Source organism: Palaemon carinicauda, chromosome 9 (assembly GCF_036898095.1).
Source record: "Palaemon carinicauda isolate YSFRI2023 chromosome 9, ASM3689809v2, whole genome shotgun sequence".
NCBI classification, from domain to species: domain Eukaryota; kingdom Metazoa; phylum Arthropoda; class Malacostraca; order Decapoda; family Palaemonidae; genus Palaemon; species Palaemon carinicauda.
In genome coordinates this window covers 59,940,728-59,953,194 of record NC_090733.1, presented here as the reverse complement: position 1 = coordinate 59,953,194, position 12,467 = coordinate 59,940,728, and positions in this window count along the sequence as shown.

Sequence of the window (12,467 nt, the reverse complement as noted above, 5' to 3'; positions counted from 1 at the left end):
TGTAACTACGTGTGTGTTGCTTTCTTCAATATTTAGCTTTGAAAGGAAGCGATATGTTATCCAACACTATTTAAGGGCTTTAAATTCTCCACCATATTTGTCCTTAAACAGAAGGACAAGTGACTTACATAGCGTCGGTCGAGATGGATAGGGTTCTGTTGTTCACTTGAACACTGGTGGGCGATATGCCAATGGCAATACAGTAATTAGAACAGCAGCATACTGTAATTCAGTAATATTTGGTTAACGCTACGTCCCATCGCTACCACTGTGTTTCTTTATGTTCGCTGCTATTAATGAAGAACACATGAGTGTAGAGGGAAAGCTAAATCAGGAATCAAGAGAATGATGGATGGAGTCATCATGTTGTGTTTATTTACGAATTGACTTGGCATAGCTTGGTTAATGTAAAAGTTTTTCATGTTAGAATGATGGCAGATTGAAAATGCATAACAAATTCTACCATTCATCTTTACAAATTGTTCTCCAGTCATATGAAGGAAGTACTGGAGATGTGCAATATTGGCAGAGGAAGAATAAGAAATATAACATTTTTGGACAGAATGCTCAGGATCATCTAAATAGAAGTGAATATGGTTATGTATGAGCTTGTATGAAGAGACCTGCCATTGTCTGAGGGAAGAAATTCAAACAGTCATTCAACTTTTCAAGGAGATTTAATATAAAGTACATTATGTACTGATTATTTGTCAAAATGTACAGTCTTCATTAGATTGATTGCTCTACCTCAGCATTTATAAGCCATGCATCATTGGAAGACTTAATGTTCTCTGAACATGAGAAATATCTCAGATAATGGTGTATTTCCCGTGTTCAACCTTTGGGTACTGTTGGTAAAAATAGATTTTGCAAAGGCTTAAATTTTACTTACCTTTACATTGTGGCCTCTTGTCAACAATGAATGAACTAATGTGACTAGATTTTCTGCTGCAGTCTCACTTAGGTGGTTTCATTGCAGATTCCAAGGTCTAGACCTTTATGCAGGGATATTCAAAACTAGAAAACAGTATAATGAACTAACCTAAGACAAGTGGAGTGGATATCCTTCCTTTGGCCATCTATGTCTATTATCAGTGAAGAGATACAAATCATCATTTGTAGATACTGTATTTTGGTCAGATAAGCAGAACCAGATTTCATTGGTTTATTGAATCTAGAATTTTCTTCCAGAATATATGAAGAAGTATCTTCTTAATACCACTAAAGAGATATCTCAGCTTGGCACTGCAATGCTTCCTAAGACTTAATACTGAAAACTAATCTTTTCAACTCTGCTGGATACACTTCTGCGAGCCAAATCCCTTGGTTAAAACTATCAGTTGTTTTCCAATTTTTTTCCAATTTCTTTGATTTGGACTGTTGTAGGCATCTCTAATGGATTGAAAAACTCATGTGTGTTGGAATATACAGAAATTAAATTTTTTTGTCGAAGTAAGTACTGGATTATCTAGTTATTTTTTTAAAATGCAGAGTTACATTTTATACACGAATTATCTCAATGATCTCTTCAGTATTGAATTTTAAAGCTTCTTCAATGGTATTTGTAGATTGATTCACATTGCTAAACCTACGCATATTGTCAAATTTCTCTTTTTACGTAAACTTGTTCAAATTAGATAGTGTGTGTATGGTAGTCACCATTGCAATACAGTGCAGTGCTCAATTAGATTTCTTAGGCATTTTTGTCAATTTATTGTATAAAGCAATTATGAGATGGAGAATATTAAAAAGGGAATGAAATTGTTGTTCAAGCATTATCACCACAGTTACCCATGTACAAATCGCTCACTCTTGTTTGCTGAACCAATGTAACGTTGAGCTTTGCTATTGTTATTTAGCCTGTACAGTAAATTAACCAGTACATGTTACAATCCATGTGTTATAAGTGAAAGGAACCATAAAACAGCCAGACTATATTTGGCTTGATAAAAAGTAATGTGAACAGTTAGAAAATTTCGTAAGTCAGCTGTAAGGCTATCAATTCCTTTTTTATCCCTTCAAAACTCGATAATAATTTTTTAGTTAGAGTTATGATCATTGCTGGCATCTTTTGACCCATATGATGATATTATTAATGGCAAGAAATAAGTGTTAGTACTGTACTTAGTTGGTTTGTATCTTTGATAAAGTTGTTTGCTTACAGAAGGGTTTAAAATCACAACAGGTACTATTACAGATTTAAAATATGAGGAATAAAATTATCAATAAGATAGCCATCTCATAGAAGGACTTGAGTTTATTTGAGTGTGTTTGGTGGATATTTTGTAACAATTTTGTTGCAACTCACTTTTCAAAGCTTTACCATTATTCCCTTTTGTTTGTTTCTGTAACTTTGCTAGCTTCGTATATGTTGCTCTTTTTGAGAAAAATCATCATTTTACATATTACTCGGTCATACTTTCGAGGCTCCCATCATGTGCCATTAATCAGAGTGTTAAGGCTGGTTTAGGTGTGCTTGTGTTGTTTGTTGATAGATGTAAAACTTATGCGACCATACCTCTACATATCTTGCTTTCTTTTGTGTGGACTAGCATTTTGGGTCAAATTAGAACTTAAAATCCAAAACACCAGTAGTTATGGGGAAACCCCCAAATAATTTCCCGTTTTCTTTAATTTTCATGAGAATTCAAAATATGTCGTCATCTATAGCAACATAGCTTTCTGAAGCTGTCCTTCTTCATGGATCTCAACTTGCATTTATGAGCAGAGAATGAGAAGTTTTAGATAAAATTGAATTGGTCCAGAGATCGCTTATTAGTCTAGATCTCATTTGGGGCTTGGTATTCCTACCCACATTGGGGTTTTCTGCTGATTATCATCCTTGCTGTCCTTTTCATGTATGATTCTCTATTTATATCCGAAACCTCAATACAAACCCAGAACAATGCTTTTCCCTGTGAATGACTGACGTTTCATGTAAAAAATGTGTATTTTGGAATAAAGTTCACTCTTAAGATACCCAAGAAGAATATTTAGTTCCTAACAGGTACAGATTATATTATGTGCTGTAATAATAATGTGTGTTGCCACTGGGTGTAAATACATGTCAAGTTTAGGAAGTATATTGTCAGAACAGGTTTAATTTTTTTATTCTCTTAACCAGTTATTCCCATTTTCAAATAACTACAGCAGTAGGCAGAAATTGGTGGGACTTTAAAGAATTTGTCCATTACATTCTGTGAGTAATTTTTTAACATTGTATCAGAGTTGTCTGTTTGTTAGCTTTTACAATATGATAGTATCCATCTACTATGCAGTATTTGGGTAATTTTTGAGCCCCAGAAGTTGGATACATTTTCATATGAATAATATTAATATAAAGAGTTTAAGTTTTATTCAAGCAAGAAATGTTATGAAAATGTATTAGAATGTATTATGAACTCTAGAACCAAATATTTTTTCATCTGTGAGAACAATGATGGTTAACATTGTTTATACCATCCACAAGTAACTGTAGCTAAACCAGCAAGTACCAAACAAACATAGTGTAACTATTTATATTATAGTTAATGAATGTAGTAAGTTATGTAAATAGTGGAATTGTAAACCTTCAACATGTATTAAATTTTATGAAAGTCTATATATTAGAATGAAAGAACTTATTTATTTCAGTAGAAATAACACACTCAAGCTCTTAAAATTTAAAAAAGGCAATGTGGAATAAATTGGAATATTCACTGTATATCATAATAATTCAAAGTGTTACGGTAGGTGTTTTAGTTTTTGTTTACAGTTAGGATATGTGGCTTATGTTATCTTTTGTAGGTTGATTGCATACATACACTACTATATATATATTTATGTATATTCATGAGCAAAATGTAGTGTAGTAATGTTTTTTCCCAAATGGGTGCCAATATGTTTCATGTTTTATTAACTTTGTGGGTAAGAAAAGTCTCATATCATATAATATCTTTGTAAAAGGTTTAACAGAAAAGAGAGAGAGAGAGAGAGAGAGAGAGAGAGAGAGAGAGAGAGAGAGAGAGAGAGAGAGAGAGAGAGAGAGAGAGAGAGAGGGGGGGGGAGGCTCTGTGCAATATGGTATGGTATTGTATATCCTCACTTTAAAATAAATCATTTATTTCTGGCTAGGAAATACATAAGGTATATTCTTGCATGTCATCCCATTAATGGTAACTTTTAAAGATTGATCATATTGGAAACATTGATAGGTTTCATATTGCTATGCCCAAATACTGTCACCTCATTTAAATGTTACTCCGAAGTTATAAACAAATTTCCTCATTTTCTTCCTTTTATATTTAATAGATTTCCTAAGTTTCCCTGTGATTTTTAAGAGATGTATCATGAAAAATTGCCTCATTTTCTATTGTAGATACCACTGCCACAAAACAATGGTGCATTTACACCAGAAATTTTGCTTATTTTTGTAAATTATGTGTATAAGTGTATAAATAATAATAACTAATATCTATAAGGTTTTGTAGCACTGAACCTTGGCAATTCAACATTGTAAAAATGTTTATATGTTTTATATTGTGCCAAATGCATTTTTCTTTGTATGATTGTTTTTAATTTCTCCTATGGTTATTATTTATCAGATTGCCCATGTCATAGTTCGACAATAGAAAGCTGAAAGCTGGTAAAAGTTCTCAAAGTGGAGGAGTTTATATCATATTTTTGGGGTTGAGCCTTCTGTGTGTAGTCCCCAAGGACATTGCTGCAAAGGCTAAATATTATCTTCTCTGCCTTAGGGCCAAAGTAATAACATGCAAAGCACAGAATAAAGGTGTAAAGGAAGACCCACAGGTTCAAACTATTGAACCCATCACATCACCTCCGATGCAGTTGATTTAGGGTTGTGGTCGCCTGGAGGTAATGTCCTTGCCTGGCAATCACCAAACTGAGGTTCAAATCCTGCTCAAACTTGTTAGTTCCTGTGGTCACTGCACCACACCATCCTTATGAGCTAAGAAGGTGGGGGAAGCCTATAGGTCTACCTGCTGAGTCAGCAGCCATTGGCTGGCCCTCCCTAGCTTGGGTGGAGAGGGGGCTTAGGCATTGATCATATGTATATTTATGGTCAGTCTCTTAGGGCATTTTCCTGCTTGCTATGGCAGTGTAACTGTACTTTACCTCTGCCATTTATGAACAGCCTTTAGACTGATGATGCGTCACCCGCAGAGAAGCATTACTAAGACTAAAAACAGTGTATACCAAGGTGTTTCTTGCCTGGCAATCATCTTTTCAATGGTCTATTATTTCCTGACCTTATGTTTTAATAATGAATTTGCAGTCAAATATGACAGTCATTACAATTGCACTGCTCAGATAATACTGTATAGGAGCTGTTGAGGTTAGAGTATTATTATAATTATTATTTTGTCACATTACATAACTTTTAATTTTTAATTTTTTACAGCAGTGGTTACATCTCATAAATCACAGTTTCACTCGAATTCCTTTGAATCCAACCTCTTCTGGGGCATGAGTAGGGTCAGTAGGATCCCCTCTTTTCTCTCGGGTCTCTGTGAGACTTGGATGATTGACAAATGGAAATCTCCCCCCAATGAGTCGACCTCCTTGGCCCTTCCCTGGATTGAACTCTCCCCTCAGATACATCAAAAGAAGGGGGGGGGGATGTTGTAACACACTGCGCCTGGGCTGTGGTCAGAGTCCAAACAATACCATCTTAAACCTCCCAGAGATGAGGGCAACTTCCTAATGACAAGGGGTACTACCCCCTTCGAGGAGAACTCAGATTTGAGCTCTGGCTTGTTTCTCAGGCAACACCCGATGTCGACCTTCAACTTGAGCTAAACCTTAGGGATGGAAAAGAGAGTGCAGCCAAGGGGATTGCCTCTAGGTGCTGGAATTCTCCCTTCCGAGGGAGAATCTCTCCAATCGCTGTCAACAATCCTCCTGTTTGTGGGGAAAATCGCTGACTATGGCAGCAGAAGTTGGTCATGGCTTTCCCGTCTGCAGAAAATACTTCCTTCACCTTTTGGTCTTTCCTTTCTGAGGATTCTTTCAGTGAAGAGAGGGATCCATTCACTCCCCTGCCGAGGGAGTAGTCCCTCCACCAGCCATTGTACAGCAATCTTCCTGCTTGCTGGAAGGATCAATAACTATGGCAGCAAACGGTGGTCGTCTTTCCCTTCTGTGAGAGATTTTTCCTTTTCCCGTTTGGTCTCCCCTCCAGGTGGAATTAGATTTGCCTATTCCCTGCCATTGCTCTTCAGAGCAGGCCTTGTCGTCAGCAGTCTTGTCTCGTTAGAAGATTCGTCTAACCTACTGATGTAGATCCTGAGAGATCCTACAGGGGTTGGATTCAACCATCCCCTGCTCTTGATCTTCAGGAGCAGCCCATCAGACTCCTCTTGCCCAGCAAACTCGTTACCCCTAGTTGAGTCATTTGCAACTCCCGATGGAGATTCCGAGAGAACTCCCTCTGTGAATCTTAACTGCCATATGTGAACATCTTTCACAAAGCAGTATCTTTGCTGCAACTTCATGGCTGGATATTATCCAGCTCCTCTCTCAAAGAATCTTTTCCACAACAGGTTGCAAAGAATATGTCTGGTTACCTGCGTAGATCTTCGGCTTCACCTGTCCAGACGAAGTGGTCTGTAGTTGGTATCATGGAAGGGTAGCCCTCCCTTCGATGCCACTATGCCAGCATTAGAGGAATTCCCCGTTTACCTTCGGGAGGAATGCTTCTCTTGCTCTCGGCAATGAAAGGCCACCCCTAGACCTTGAGCCTCACCTTCAGACCAAAAGAAATTAACATTCCCTCCATGTCAGCATCGCCTGTTCTCATCAGGAGTTTCGAGCCTACAGACCCTTAATTGGAAAGAAGACCTCAATCCAGGACTCCAAGCCATAGATATTCACCTGACCTCAATGGCAGGTCTCCTGCTATTATTGGCTTTGGCCAAGAGAGTCGGAAAACCCCATTATTATTATTATTATTATTATTACTACTACTTGCTAAGCTACAACCCTAGTTGGAAAAGCAAGATGCTATAAGCCCAAGGGCTCCAACAGGGAAAATAGCCCAGTGAGGAAAGGAAACAAGGAAAACTAAAATATTATACGAACAGCAACAACACGTAAACAAATATTTCCTATATAAACTAGAAAAACTTTAACAAAACAAGAAGAGAAATTGGATAGAATAACGTGCTTGAGTGTACCCTGAAGCAAGAGAACGCTAACCCCAGGCAGTGGAAGACAATGGTACAGAGGCTATGGCACTACCCAAGACTAGAGAACAATGGTTTGAATTTGGAGTGTCCTTCTCCTAGAAGAGTTGCTTACCATAGCTAGAGAGTATCTTCTACCCTTACCAAGAGGAAAGTAGCCACTGAACAATTACAGTGCAGTAGTTAACCCCTTGGGTGAAGAAGAATTGTTTGGTAATCTCAGTGTTGTCAGGTGTATGAGGGCAAAGGAGAATCTGTAAAGAATAGGCCAGACTATTCGGTATATGTCTAGGCAAAGGGACCCCATAACTCCCTAGCGGTAGTATCTCAACGTGGCTGGTGCCCTGGCCAGCCTACTACCAGTATGGGCTACCCTTAACGTCTCTCATTCATTGAAATTGGCTAGGTAATACACGACCTCATTTTTGGCAGCTCAGATACCAGAATCCGAACCCTTTGGTCTGGGACTCCTTCGCAGCATGGCCAATGATCCAGATCAATGGTTACTAAGCCAAAGAGAAACTGGAGGCACTACAAGAGCTCGCCCCCGAGTGTCAGCATTCTTTGTCAGCTCAGGGAGAGTCAAGAGAAGGATCACCAAAAAACCTGTTCTTGACTCGGATTCACAAGGTCATGGACCAAGCATTGAATCCTTATCATTCTCCTCATAGAAGAAACCGAGAGCTCAAAATGTTAGGGGCAGGAGTAGCGTTTTATGAGACTACTCTGTGAGGCCGTATCAGCGGACATGTGCAAGACATGATGTACAGGAACATGGAAATGTTTTCCATGGATCCTGGGGGTGGCTACACAATAAATGGTTTAAAAGCCTCAGGCTCCTTGATGGACAAGTAGCAGATGAGGGAGGGCAGGGTTTAACCATGGTTAAGTCTGGGATAAATGACAAAGAATGACTGGTTCTTTCTTTCATCTTCTACCCTGTGGGGTAACACCACCTACAAAGCTGACCTCCGCTGTCTGCAGAAATATCCATTATTCTTGTGTAACCTGGTACAGATAGATATACTCGTTACGTCCCCATACCTCCTGATGAGGTGGGATGGCTTATGTCCACAGTACCCTTCGAAGAGTCCGATGACTCAAGAGAACTCTCTCTGGCCCCTGACTGCGTAGAATGTTTTTAGTGAGATGTAAGGGATGCTACAAATTACATGCAGAGCATATATGGAGAAAACCCAGGGTCAAATGCTGATAAGCCAGATTGGTGCAGATTTCCACCCTGCTAAGGGGTGAGTCATCCCCTATAAATAGTGTTGGTTTGTATTCTTTAAGGAATAAATGACAAATTTGGAAGTAATTTTTATTTTTCCTAACGATACAAACCTATAGCTATTTATACAAATTGGCCCTCCAGCAACTTTCCCCCCTAGAAGTCCTACCTAACAGCAAAGTGGTTACTCAGCCCAGGTGTGTGAGTGAGCGGGATAGCAAACTGACTCCCAGCCCCACTTACTAGCAGGTGGATGGTTAACGCTTGCTAAAAGTCTTATGGCTCATCTTTCAGCTTTACCGAAAGTAACATCTCCTATAAATAGCGACAGGTTTGTATCGTTAGGAAACATTTACATATTGCTTCCAAATTTGTCATATCATCATCATCAGCAGCAGCCGTTACTAGTCCATATCAGTCCATGCCGGTAATCTTTTTTAGTTTGTCAATCCATCATTTTCTCTTCTTTCCTATGCTATTTTGATATCTCTAAGAACCCATTCTATTATTCTTGTTGTCCCTCTATAAATTGTTTCTCATATGTCCTCCCCATGTCCATTTGATTTTCTTACTTATGATTAAAATATCCTATACTATGCTCACGTATCCATGTTGCTCTTTTAATCCCTTAGTGTTATTCTCTTCATTAATCTTTCCAAAGCTGTCTAAGTTGTATCTAGCTCATGTTCTAAAGCTTTAGTAAGACTACGTTTGTTATACATAAGTTAAAACAGGTACGACCATCTGATTGAAAGCTTTTTTGTTTAAAGAAACTGTAATTTTAATTTTCATAATCTCATTTTTGTTCCCCACAAGCTCTCCATCCCATGCATATCCTTCTTTTAATTTTGGTCTTGTGTCATATACATATATATATATATATATATATATATATATATATATATATATATATATATATATATATATATATATATATAAATGATTTTGACAAAGGAAAAATCTATTTTTGGGGGATATAGCCATGTCTTCCTGATAGAAGTTCCTTCTGGCAACTTTCTACAGTACAATATTTCTGCGATTGATATTACTAGAGAATTACCGTCAGGTATCACGGAGTTCCAAGCCCAGGAAACGGCTATCCGAAGATATCGTGTATAATCAGGGACGTATCCTAAGATAACCATAGCTATCTGCATCCCAAACAGACCTTACCTAGTCCAATCCACTAAGGGGAAGGATAAATAAGGAGCCGTTACACATCCTATCACCTTAGAGTTCCCCTATACGTTCCTGCTTCTCATTCCACGTTGCAGCTGAGCTACTGTAAAATAGAAGCCTCCAACAAGCAAAGGGGCGGGGAAAAGTAGGACGTAACGGGTGGGCCATCTGGACGACATGGCTACCTCACTCAAAAATAGATTTTTTCTACGTCAAAATCCCTTTTTTGGTCTCGAGCCATGTCGTCCTGATGGAAGTGCACCAGAGAATTATTTATACTCGGTGTGAGGCTTCTTCATGGAAAAAACCTGCCATAAATGGGGGTTCACCACTTATATGATGAAGTATAATCATAAATTTCTACCTTAAAAAGAATCGAAAATGAACTTGATTTGGTAAATATGGTACTGTTTTAAGAGGAAGGATCTCTGACCCTCTATCCACCATCCCTGTGATGAAAAACACTCTCTGTATCAGAGAACACATATTACCAATATCATTGTGGCGGGATGTTGCAAAACAACTCCCACACCCTTGAATCTTACTTCTGACAATTGTCTCCGCAACACAAACTTTCCCCTGACGTTATCTAAAACCAGACTCTTAGACAAAAGGACAAAATAAACAAAAACATAACCTTAAAACTATATATTTCTTAAAACTAAAATAATCAATACCAAAACCCATCCACAATCAAAATGAACACTTAAAACTAATCAAAAACTTGACACTAAATATATAATTAACAAAAAAACTTCCGCAATCAAATAAATCCTAACAAAACTTAAAACTAACCGCAACCCAAACATAAAAACACAAAACACATATGTATATTACGAGTTCACCAACACCAAAATTTAATGTGTATATATAATATTTGCAACACAGTCGTTCACAAACTGCCGAACTGTCTTTCACGGCACAACCATCAATCTGAGATTAACAGGTTAAACTGTGTGGCAAGTTGCCACCACTGCCTCCATAATTGGGGTCCTGGATGTCGTCATCATCCTCATCATCATCAGTATCATCATCATCATCAATAACAGCAATCTAAGTTCATTCGGTCCGGGTCATCAACAATAATCTAAATCAGAGTAGCCGCATCAACTTTCTTATTATTAGCCAGGTCGTCAACAATTAATCCAGATAAACAAAACCTCTCCAAAGGAGGAATCACGGCTTTTTAAATAAATAAACACTTCCACGCTGGTAAAATGATAATGACGTAAATCCAGCATTTAAATCACAAGAACTTATGCTTACAGCAGTCAAATCAAAATAAGCATTCACCCAAGACATTCACCACTGTCGTAACCTAACTAAAAACATAAACAAACAGTCTCATTTATACCAACAGTCTTTCTCACCACAAACAATCGATACACTAACTACCTCTTTCTCTCTCTCTCTCTCTCTCTCTCTCTCTCTCTCTCTCTCAGGATTTGGCAAAAAACAAAAATAAAAATAAAACAAAAATTAATCCTCCACATCATGAGCGTAGAGAGTAATCATTGAAGAACTAAAACTCATCGTTAAATAGATTCTTAATGTGCAGCGTTGGTAGAAATTGACTATAGTATGCTAAGTTTAATTCTACTAGGAATTAAGTCTAGCAATAAAATCATCCAACATTATATCATTTTCATTAGACCATCTATTTGAGCAAATTTTAACACAGTATATATGAACAGCATTGTGATCTACCAGTGTACCTCAAAATATATTCCCGATAAAATTCTTTACCCAAGTAATCATGAGGGGAGACAAGAATATATTTCCCCAAACTCCTGAAGAAGGAGATTTTGAGAAAAAGAATATTGCGGTATATGGCTAAATGCAAAATAGTGTCAAACCCAAACAAAGAAACTGAATTATATTAAACTCGGTTCTAAAATAGGTATAATATGTTCGCGTATGTACACTTATAAAATTCAGAGAAACGAAATTGAATCCTAAATTTTAAAATATTTGAAATTGTTTAATGTAGGTCATGAAGCAAATACCACAGTTTACTTAATAAAGAAAATAAGCTGGAAGAAGGCCCAAGGACGCACTTGAGGGCTATGTCGTTGCAGCAGGTTTTATAACATTAACTGTTGCCACCACAAAATAACGAACTTCATCCAATTGCTTCATATATTGTTTGAAGAACACCCTGGTGGACTTCCAACCAGGATAAGCTTGTAAAGCTTCGAATGACATATACTGAAAGGAGTTAAGAGATGATTCCACTTTCCTAGGGTCATAACCCAACGCAATGCTACCAGGGTCTACTCTTCAAAGGAAATAACCCTGAACCGATCGTCTCACCTCTAAAGAACTGGCCCATTTTAACCTTTGTCCTGCCCAAATATGTCTTTAAACACTGTACTGGACACAGGGTGAGATCACTTTCGAGGGGAACTATTGTTCATGGTACCTGTTGTGATTTTCACCAGTTTATTAAATCTGCCCAATGTACTGGGCGGATCGCAAGGACTTGATAAGGCGAGATTCCCAAAACCTTCCAGGAGTTAATTAAAATATGGCGACAAAATTTACAATTTTATTATAAAAATAAACTCTGATACGAGACAAACAACATTCTTAAGCATTCACAAGACTTAATGAAAAACAAGGCTGACTCTTGGTAATGTAACACGTGCTCTTCAAGCACAAGGTCCACACCGGACTCATTTAAAAAACTGAAAATAGCGACAATTCGAATTCAATTCACAACGAATCACACACCAAATATCCCTATTCTAATTTAACTCAGGATTCAGATCCCCAATCACAAGGATCTCTAAATTAAACTGCGATATAAAAAACTACATGTCTTTCACACAAACTTACTACAACCAACCTGGTAACAAGAAGTAAAGAGA